Below are 9,438 nucleotides of genomic sequence, written 5' to 3'. Positions count from 1 at the left end.
TTCAATGTGGGAAGAGGGACAAAGAGGTCCAGCGAAGCCAAGTCTGCCTTCGGAATCCTAAACTAAGATCAAAAACTAGAGAGCTAAGGATGTGCATACCTAAGCAGTCCTGGTCAAGGTGTGCCCACCACTGACCCAACATTGTTTTAAAACTCTTTCCGGGAAAAAGAGGTAGGTGGATCATTGCCAGTTCACATCCAGCCTGGTCTACATAGTGAGTTCTAAGCTAGCCAGGTCTATATACACTTAAGACATTAACTCAAAAAAATAATAACTAAAAAAGAAAGAAAAAATCCCTTTCTAAAAGACAAAGCCATCTCTTGCTGGTGCATTTTCCTTCTCCCAGGATGAGATTTCTGTGGAAGTCTCCATTTCTTTGGGGTCCGGTTTTTCAACAGTCTGATTGGCAGTCACAAGTGTCTCTTTAAAGCCCCATGGTGGTGGCACACACCTTTAATCCCAGTACTTGGGAGGCAGAGGCAGGCTATCTCTGTGAGTTTGAGGTCAGCCTGGACTACAAGACCTAGTTCCAGGACAGGCACCAAAAACTACAGAGAAACCCTGTCTCAAAAAACAAAACAACAACAATAAAACAAAAACAAAATGACAAAAACAAGTGTCTCTTTAGAGTATCTTCATTTCTGCCAGTCTGGTTAAAAGAGGACCTAGATAGGTCCTGCTTCTGCCACCTATGTTGACCTTGGACAAGCCCTTCTCCTTTGACAACCCCTTTGCAGAAGAGCAGGTCTGAGGCCCTGACCACTGGAACCCTCTTGGAGGGCGGGAGTTGTGGCTAAGTGGTAGAGCACTTGCAAAGTGGTCAGGAGACCTTGGGTGACATCCCCAGCAGGAAAAGGTGACGGGGTAGTGTAAAGGCTTAAAGTCTGGCAAGCACCTGACCTTTGACCTGAAGTGTGTAAGGCGTCTGAGGCCCTCCAGATTCCTCAGGGAGGAAGACAGAGTTTCCTTGTTTTTTGTTTGTTTGTTTGTTTGTTTGTTTTTCTACTTGAGAAAATTCAAAAAACTTACTAGATCCGGAGAAGTGTGAAAAAGACCGTGATGCTTTCTTGGGATTTTAATTAAATGCATTGTAAGAAAAAATAAAACCATCTCAGTCTGATCCTGAACACTAATTTGGCATAGAGGAGATTTAGATCAGGCAAACTGTACAACCAACTGGGCATGTAACTCCTTATGAAGAAACAAAGCCTAGAGACAGGTGGTACATGCCTTTAATCCCAGCACTCAGGAGGCAGAAACAGACAGATCTCTGAGTTGGAGGCCAGCCTGGTCTACAGAGTCAGCTCCAGGACAGCCAGGGCTGTTATACAGAGAAACTCTATCTTGAAAAACCTAAAAAAAGTGTGTGTGTGTGGGGGGGGGTGTTTGATATTTGTTCCAAATATAAAAAATTGACTGATGCCGGGCAGTGGTGACACATGCCTTTAATCCCAGCACTCGGAGGCAGAGGCAGGCGGATCTCTGGGAGTTCCAGGCCAGCCTGGTCTACAAAAGCTAGTTCCAGGACAGACACCAAAGCTACAGAGAAACCCTGTCTTGATAAACCTAAAAAAAGTGTGTGTGGGGGGGTGATATTTGTGCCAAATATAAAAAATTGACTGATAAGATCAAGCCTCAGAAAACCTATTAAGGAAACTAAGAAAAGCACTCACACAGAGACAGAGTTTAGACCAGAACCTACTGCACCAGAAACTGAAGAGGAAGAGCCCAAGGTTATTAGAAAACCAACCCTCATTTATCCAGTTACCATACAAGAAGGACCACCAGTTAAGGTCATTATGTACAAATTAGGATGGACAACGCTCCAGCTTATATTTCTAGTAGTGAAACCGTATTTTTTATATATTATAAGATAAAGCATATTACAGGATACCACACAATCCTTCAGGACACGCGAAAGATCTAATTGTACTTTAAAAGATATGCTTAATAAACAGAAAGGGGTAATAAAGACTCCCAAGAGATAGATTACACAATGCTTTATTAACTTTAAATTTTTTATCAATAACAATAACTTTATTTTCTAACAGGTAATTTTCCTATTGCTTCGGCATTTTCCTCTCAGAAAACACAAGTTTTAGAACTGGATCACTTGGCCCTTTCTCTTCTTGGCTCCTCCCAGTTCAAAATGCTTGCATCTCTTAATGGCCAGCATCCTCTTGGACCTGCAGTTGGGCTCCACACACTCAAGCCTGAGCACGATCTTCTTTGTGGTTTTGGCCTTCTTCCGGAAAATTGGCTTTGTCTGCCCACCGTAACCACTCTGCTTCCGATCACAGTGCTGCTTCCCTTGGGTGTACAGGGAATCCTTGCCCTTCTTATACTGGGCACTTTGTGAGGCTGATGCTTGCCACATTTCTTACAGAAAGTCCTTCGGGTTTGGGGTACGTTGATCATCTTTGCAGTAGAGCGTCTACCCGATTGAAACAAGAGACCCGGCGTCCAAAAGAGCTGCCTCCACCGCGCAAACCAGATGGGAAGCTTAACTTTAAAATTTTAAATTCTATTGATAAAGGAATGACAGCTGCAGAGAAACATTAGATAGTATTTAAAAACTGCTGCCGAATTAAATCAACCAGTATACTTTAAAGATGTATTGACCTCAAAATGGAAACCAGGATATGTGTTATGTTGGAGAAGAGGTTTTGCCTTTGTTTCAAAGGAAGAAAAAAAGGTATGGGCACCAACAAGATTGATAAAGATTAGATTCAAACAAGAGAGACCTCTTGACTAGGAGAGGCAATAGTTGATCAAACAGCATGGCCATTCAATTTACACTAACTTCTAAGGCATGTAAGAAATGTGGCAAGCATCAGCCTCACAAATGCCTTTCATTTGATTAGATATTACTTGGCAAAAAGGGAAACTCCCCAAAGTTAGTGTTGGGGCAGGGTTTTGCCTTTGTCTTTCTAGAAGAATAAAAGTATCCAACTAAGAAATCTGAAGACTATTGGACAAATGAGACATCGAAAGAAAGATGAATCATCAAGAGGAAATGTCCCAAGAAAAAGGGTAAATTGGTGTAATAGTATAGCACACTTCCAACAGGATAAAATTTCATAAATCTTCTCAAATGTTTGTTTCTACTGTTATCTACAGACAAATTAGGCAAATGGTCTTTTTGTAGTCTTAATTTAATTAAAAAATTAAATCTGGCTTTAGAGGTACAGTATGTCTTTTTTTCCTTCTCTAAATCCAAGTAATTTGTTTTAAAAAATCCAAAATCTCTGCCTCATGTCAGAAGAGTCACCGGTATGGGACAGAGAAAAAACAAAATAAAGGGACTATTCTATTGCCATTAATCTCATTATCCTTTGGATTTATTTTGACTCTTTAAACCTTTCCTAAATAATAATAACTATCTCAAAATGTATAAGATTATTATATATATTTAAACTTTCTGTCGTGATATTAATGATCATATAGAGTACTAACTGACTTTAGAAATAGCTCCATCTATTTCCGCACTTGATTTCGGGCTCGAGTTTGAAGCAGGTAACTAGGAATTAAGTTTGTGTACCCTGAATGAACTTAACAAATTGTGGTTCTTTAACCTCTCTGAGATCTGCTACATAAGACATTTAAAAGTTTAAGGTTTCTGCAGTGAACTGTGACCATTCCTAACAAACCTTTGATGTCTCCAAAAGGATGATGTGGCCCCACAATAATTATTCCACCTAGACGGTGGTAATACCACTAATCTGATAAACACCACCCAAGGATCAGCTTTGGACTAAACACTGCTCAGGAAAACTTCAAAATGGTTAGCTAAAATGGTCTAGTCTTATATACTACTCCAGCCAGGACTTCAGATAAGCCCTGCACTTTCCCATCACACAGAGACTGGACTACAGCTATCTCCCCCAGGACATGATCATTATCTCAATTTTTTTTCAGGGTCCCCTAAAGATGCCATTGCCCCCAGACAGCAAGAAGTAATTTTAAGAACACAACACCCACATTCCCAAGAGGTAAAGTGGGTGGGTTTTGGTCATTCTGTGGATTACAGATGTTTATCATCTTTTAGTGGGATTGATTGCAAGTTGCTATTGGTCAGGGAGTAAACTAAGCAAAGGAGATTAGATTCAGGGATCTCATTCTGAAAAGCAAAAGGGGGTATAGGAATGATAGGATAAGAGGGTGGATTATTGAATCTACTTTTAAACTTAAAAAGGAATGACTAGTCGTAAATATTTTACATTGGTATGTATTTTTTATATTGATAGAAATTTAAGGTTGTTATTCTGTATATTTTTTTTACTCTTGTTTAAGGTATTTTTTTATATTGATACAAATTTGGGGTTACTTTTGTTATTCTGTATATGTTTTTCTACTCTTGTTTAAGGGATTGTACCTATGCAGCTCATTTAGAAATGTAATGCAAATTTCTAGTCCTTGAAAGTCATTATCACAAAATATTTAGGATAATTAAAAGTACAAGTTAGTAGTTAGTCATCCAACAATCAAACTGTGACCACATTAGGTATGTTTTTAAGGTCAAACAGATAGATAAATAAATGGCCTTCAAACACTTCAGAGATCTACAGTATATAACATTTAAGATGTTTTAATAACATAAGGCTTTTCATGACAGCAAGACAAATCTGTTTCTGGCAGCACCAATTTATTTCAAAAGAGGATGGTGGCTTTTGAAGAACCTCCAAATGGAGTTTGCTTTCTTTGTAGTAAAGTTAGTCCCTGGGCCAAAAACTACCCTTGCCTCAACTGTGCTGACAATATACTGTCCAAATTGGACAAGCAGGACACGCACAAAAAAGCCAACTTCTAAACTTTGCAAAGACAAAGTAGGACAGTCCTTTAAATTTCCTGCTTCACAGAAAAATCTGTCAGATATTCTAGGCCTGTAGGTTGAAAATGGATGCCCCAACATTGCCAAGGAAACTTTGATGACTGTCCAGGCAGCCAAATATCTCTGTCTATAGTTCTGGAAGTTGTTTGCTCTACATTTTCTTTTTACTCAGGTAATAGTATATCCTTCTCATATCTCTGATGGGGTTGAAGATTAGACAGTTATAGTTACAGTTTTCCTTGTTACCAAATTTAGAAAAGAAACTCAGAAAAGAGTGTAAAGTATACAAGGTTGAGAGACATAAAAGCTTTATTTATTTAAGAAAATGCTTTGAGATCTAAAAAGATAATTTTGTGTTGTTAATACAAGTTAGGATAGAAAGTAAATTAGGGGGCTGGAGAGATGGCTCAGAGGTTAAGAGATCTGACTGTTGTTCCGGAGGTCCTCAGTTCAATTCCCAGCAACCACATGATGGCTCACAACCATCTATAATAAGATCTTGTGCCCAGAACACTATATACATAATAAATAAAATTTAAAAAAAAGAAAGTTAATTAGGTACAAAACTTTGAATTTATCAAGATAGGATAGATAATGGAGTATTTTCTCTGAATTTGCCAAATGCAAATGGACTGGATATTATAAATGTAATTCTTTTGGGTTTTGTGTGTGTGTGTATTTTTGATTTTTGATACAGGGTCTGTATGTGTAGCCTTGGCTGTCCTGGAACTCACTCTGTAGACCAGGCTGATCTCGAACTCACAGAGATCCATCTGCCTTTGCCTCCGCCTCCTGAGTGCTGTGACTAAAGGCAGGCACCACCACCATCCAGAATGAATGTAATTTTTACCTGATAATTGTTCTTATTGTATATAGTAATAGTATATTACTGTGTTAGAGTTAAAACTTTCCCTTTTGGGGGGCTGGAGAAATGGCTCAGTGGCTAAGAGTTTTGCCTGCTCTTCCAAAGGTCTTTAGTTCAATTCCCAGCAACCACATGATGGCTCACAACCATCTGTAATGAGATTTGGTGCCCTCTTCTGCCCTGCAGGGATACATGCAGGCAGAACACCATATACATAATAAATAAATTAAATTAAAAAAAACCTTTCCCTTTTTATTTAGACAAAAGTGGGGAAATATGGGATACTTTGATCTTACTCTGACATTCCTGAGACTGCCAATAAAGTTTAACTAAGGTTAAAAGTCAGGGGGGTGGAGTTTATTAAATACCAAAAGCTAATAATAAAAAATTTAAAAAAAAATAAGAATTCATGATGTTTAAAGATAAATATGAAAAAGAAAATGTTGTCAAGTATAGGATTTTCTTTGTGGGAGCCCATAGAAGTAGATCTGTTCCCACCTTGAATAAAGGTCAGAGAGTTCAGGCCTAGTCTTCTTGCTCCTTGAAGGTTATTGACAAGCCAGGCCCAGCTGTGAAGGTTACTGACAAAAGGCTTGACTTAAGGTATGACTACTAACAAAGATATATTGTCCTAGGCTGTGGTTATGTGGTGTTTTGGGTATTAAGATGGCCCACGGAAGTGGATCGGGTCCATCTTGGCTAAAGGTCTACCTTGACTAAAGGTAGACCAGATCCACTTCGGTGGCAGCTGGTGCCCAGATGTGTGGCCAGTGGTACAGAGGACAAAGTGATGGATGCCACAGATGACTAAGACACCGCAGGTGTAAGTAAAAAGGGAACGCTCAGAAAAAAAGTAAAAGTTGAGGTGCGGTGAATAACTCGGGAGTAAAACTGTAATTACTTGTAGATAGGGGCAAGGAGATAGCATTCAACTGTCTGTACATTTGCTTGGATGTATTTTGGTAGCCAGAGGAGCTGAGGTGGAGCAGAAACAGATGCAGAGATGTTTAGAATCTGTAAATAGTTTAAACTTAGGTCTGCTCCTGGACTTGGGAAGGGAAAGCAGTGCGGCCCCTCCCAGCAGTCCAGGCCCGTGTGGTGGCCGCCCACACACTGCAGCCAACTTCCAGAGCCAGCAGGGAATGGCCAGAGGCTACACTGCCCTGAATTCAAGGAGCCTGAAAGGGTAGATCAATAACTTTTAGCAGAGGAGAGGGATGCAGGAATTCTCCTAAATTTCTGATTACAAGATTTAAGATAGGAAAGTAGGAGTAATAAAAACAGCATGGCTCTACCTGCCTGAGTTCCAAGCTAGCTTAGCTGTGAACACGGTGGTCTCAGAGTCATTGCAATGGTGGGCACCTGGGAACCTAAGCTACAGCTAAAATATGCCACCTGTGGTGTTCTGTGGAGCGTGACCTGCAGACCCCCCACCCCCTGTCATTCATAAAGAGGTGGGACCCGAGGCTGGTGCCATGAAGGGCAGTGGTCTCACGAGTGGGCCAGACCTCGGCGGGTGCCCTTGGCGGGTGGGAGACTGCAGTGGGCTAGAGACAGACAGATACGCCATGCAGAGAGAGCTGGGGTATAGAGTTTATTTAGTGGGTTATGGAAGGGAAAGGGAAAAGGGGGGAAGGGGAGGAGGGAGAAGGGAGAGGGGCAGACAGAGACAGAGCAGGAGAGAGGACTGGAGAGGAGGTGGGAGTGGGAGGAGCTTGTCTCTAGAAAGGGTGGGTACCCAGGAGACAAACCAGACCAGCAGATTACAACACCCCGACACAGCAGGCAATGAGGGACCAGCGCCTCCTCCAGATCTCAGGTCTCCAGTGGGGCTCAGCTGCAGAGTTCTGTAAAGCTCTGCCCCGCCCGACGAAGGTCTGTGAAAAGGCAAATGAGCAAATCACTACCTGTCAGCTAGTGAGCTTTGAAACTCGGGTTAGAAAGATAGCTTACAAACTTTGATTTTCAGAAATTGCAAAATAGCTGGATGGAATCTAGGCGATATTTTGGTAGGGAACCTAATGTCATCAATGTTCCTTATACTAAAATACAGGCATTCTTTATAATCCTCAAGGACAAGGAATTGTGGAATGTGCCCACGGCTCCTTAAAAACACAACTTCAAAAGATAAAAATGGGGGGGTTATACTCTCAGTTGTCACATAATGCCTTAAACCTCTTTTACTCTAAACTTCTTGAACGTGGATACCCATGAGCAGTCTGCCATGGATAGAGTTTGGCATGACGGCACCAGAGTGACCTTTGCTAAAGCAAAATGGAAAAACCCTTGCACTGGATTATGGAAAGGACCTGGCCCTGTTTTAATATGGATTGAGGGCATGTTTGTATTTTTTTTTTCACAGGAGGAGAATGAAGCATGATGTTTTCCGGAATGACTGGTCCGGTGTATGCAGCAGAAGGATGCCAGCCCCGATGACATCGCAGCCGCTGGGGACAGCACAGAAGAGATGACGTAAGACTGCTGAGCCTGCGTTCCTGACCCTCTTATGTCAGCCATGCTGTAGACCGAGGAAGGAAGGAAGATTATGGTGATGGTTGGTGATTCCCAGCTCCTTGGTGCATCTACTGCATACGCCTCCAGACCTTCGTGAGTCCTATTTACTTTGGAGCTGGCCCAAGAACGCTGACTGAATGTTTGCCAGTTTATCCATACTATATCTTGAGGCACAGAACTTATCTTTGTTATTATGGTGTTCAATCGGCTGTTGAAATAAAGGACCTAAGAACTGAGACCTCAGAAAATTTCCCTTTTGGGAAAAAGAGATTTGTTAAAGCAATGGAACACCATTATAGAGACAAAGAGTGACTGAAGCCCCTCTTCAGAGGTGAGGAGGAATGTCGTGGAAGTTTTTGCTGCTGCTCGGAGACTGGGACACTTTGAACTTACTGTTGAAAGTTAAAAACAGCAATACAATTACACTACAGAGAAGGAAAAAGACTCAGCTCACACGTCGCGGTAACGTTTTCTTGTTTTTTGACTAGAATGGATTTAACATTTCTAACTCACATGCCTTTACCCTGGAACATATAAACTTGTCGAGAATGGACCCTGAGATTTCATATCTGTTTTCAACTCTCAGAAGCTGAGGCGGGAGGATTCAGTTCAGTTCAAGATAACCTGTGTTACCTAGCAATTTCCGGGTCAATCTGAGTAATATACAAAAATAAAACAAAACAAAAATAAACCCAAAAATCAAGTAAGTAGTGGCACACACTTATAATCCTAGTACTCAGAAAGCAGAGGCAGGAGGATTGCCGCAAGGCCAAAATGAGCCAGGTTTACATAGCAAAACCCTGCATCAAAGAACAAAAGCAGGGTCAGAGAGACAGTTGAGCAGATGCAGCTTGCTGACAAGCCTGAGGACCTGAGCTGCTTCCCTGAGCTCCTCATGACAGAAGAGAGAACCTGCTCTGCCAAGTTACTCCCTGCTCTCTATGTACCCATCTCAGCCCACACGCCCCATTCTACACCTATGCTCGTAAATGCTCAGATACATGAAATAACGTGATGTGGAAAAAAATAATGTTAAAAAGGAAAAGAAAAAAACAGAAGGAGGAGAAGAAGGAAAAGAAGGAAGAAGGAAGAAACGGGAGGAAGGAGGAGGAGGAGGAGGAGGAGGAGGAAGAAGAAGAAGAAGAAGAAGAAGAAGAAGAAGAAGAAGGGGAAGGGGAAGGGGAAGGGGAAGGGGAAGGGGAAGGGGAAGGGGAAGGGGAAGGGGAAG

The 9,438-nt window shown here is 41.5% G+C and overlaps 1 pseudogene; it reads right to left on the bottom strand.

Moving 5' to 3' along the window:
* Nucleotides 1-2,070: 2,070 nt before the first annotated feature.
* Nucleotides 2,071-2,418, bottom strand: LOC126486944 (60S ribosomal protein L36a-like; annotated as a pseudogene).
* Between the last annotated feature and the right edge of the window lie 7,020 nt (nt 2,419-9,438).

This window comes from Alexandromys fortis, unplaced genomic scaffold (assembly GCF_014885135.2).
Source record: "Alexandromys fortis isolate MF-2015 unplaced genomic scaffold, M_Fortis_MF-2015_v1.1 scaffold_167, whole genome shotgun sequence".
Lineage (NCBI taxonomy): Eukaryota > Metazoa > Chordata > Mammalia > Rodentia > Cricetidae > Alexandromys > Alexandromys fortis.
The sequence above is the reverse complement of the archived record's forward strand: the minus strand, read 5'-3'. Positions and strand labels throughout refer to the sequence as shown.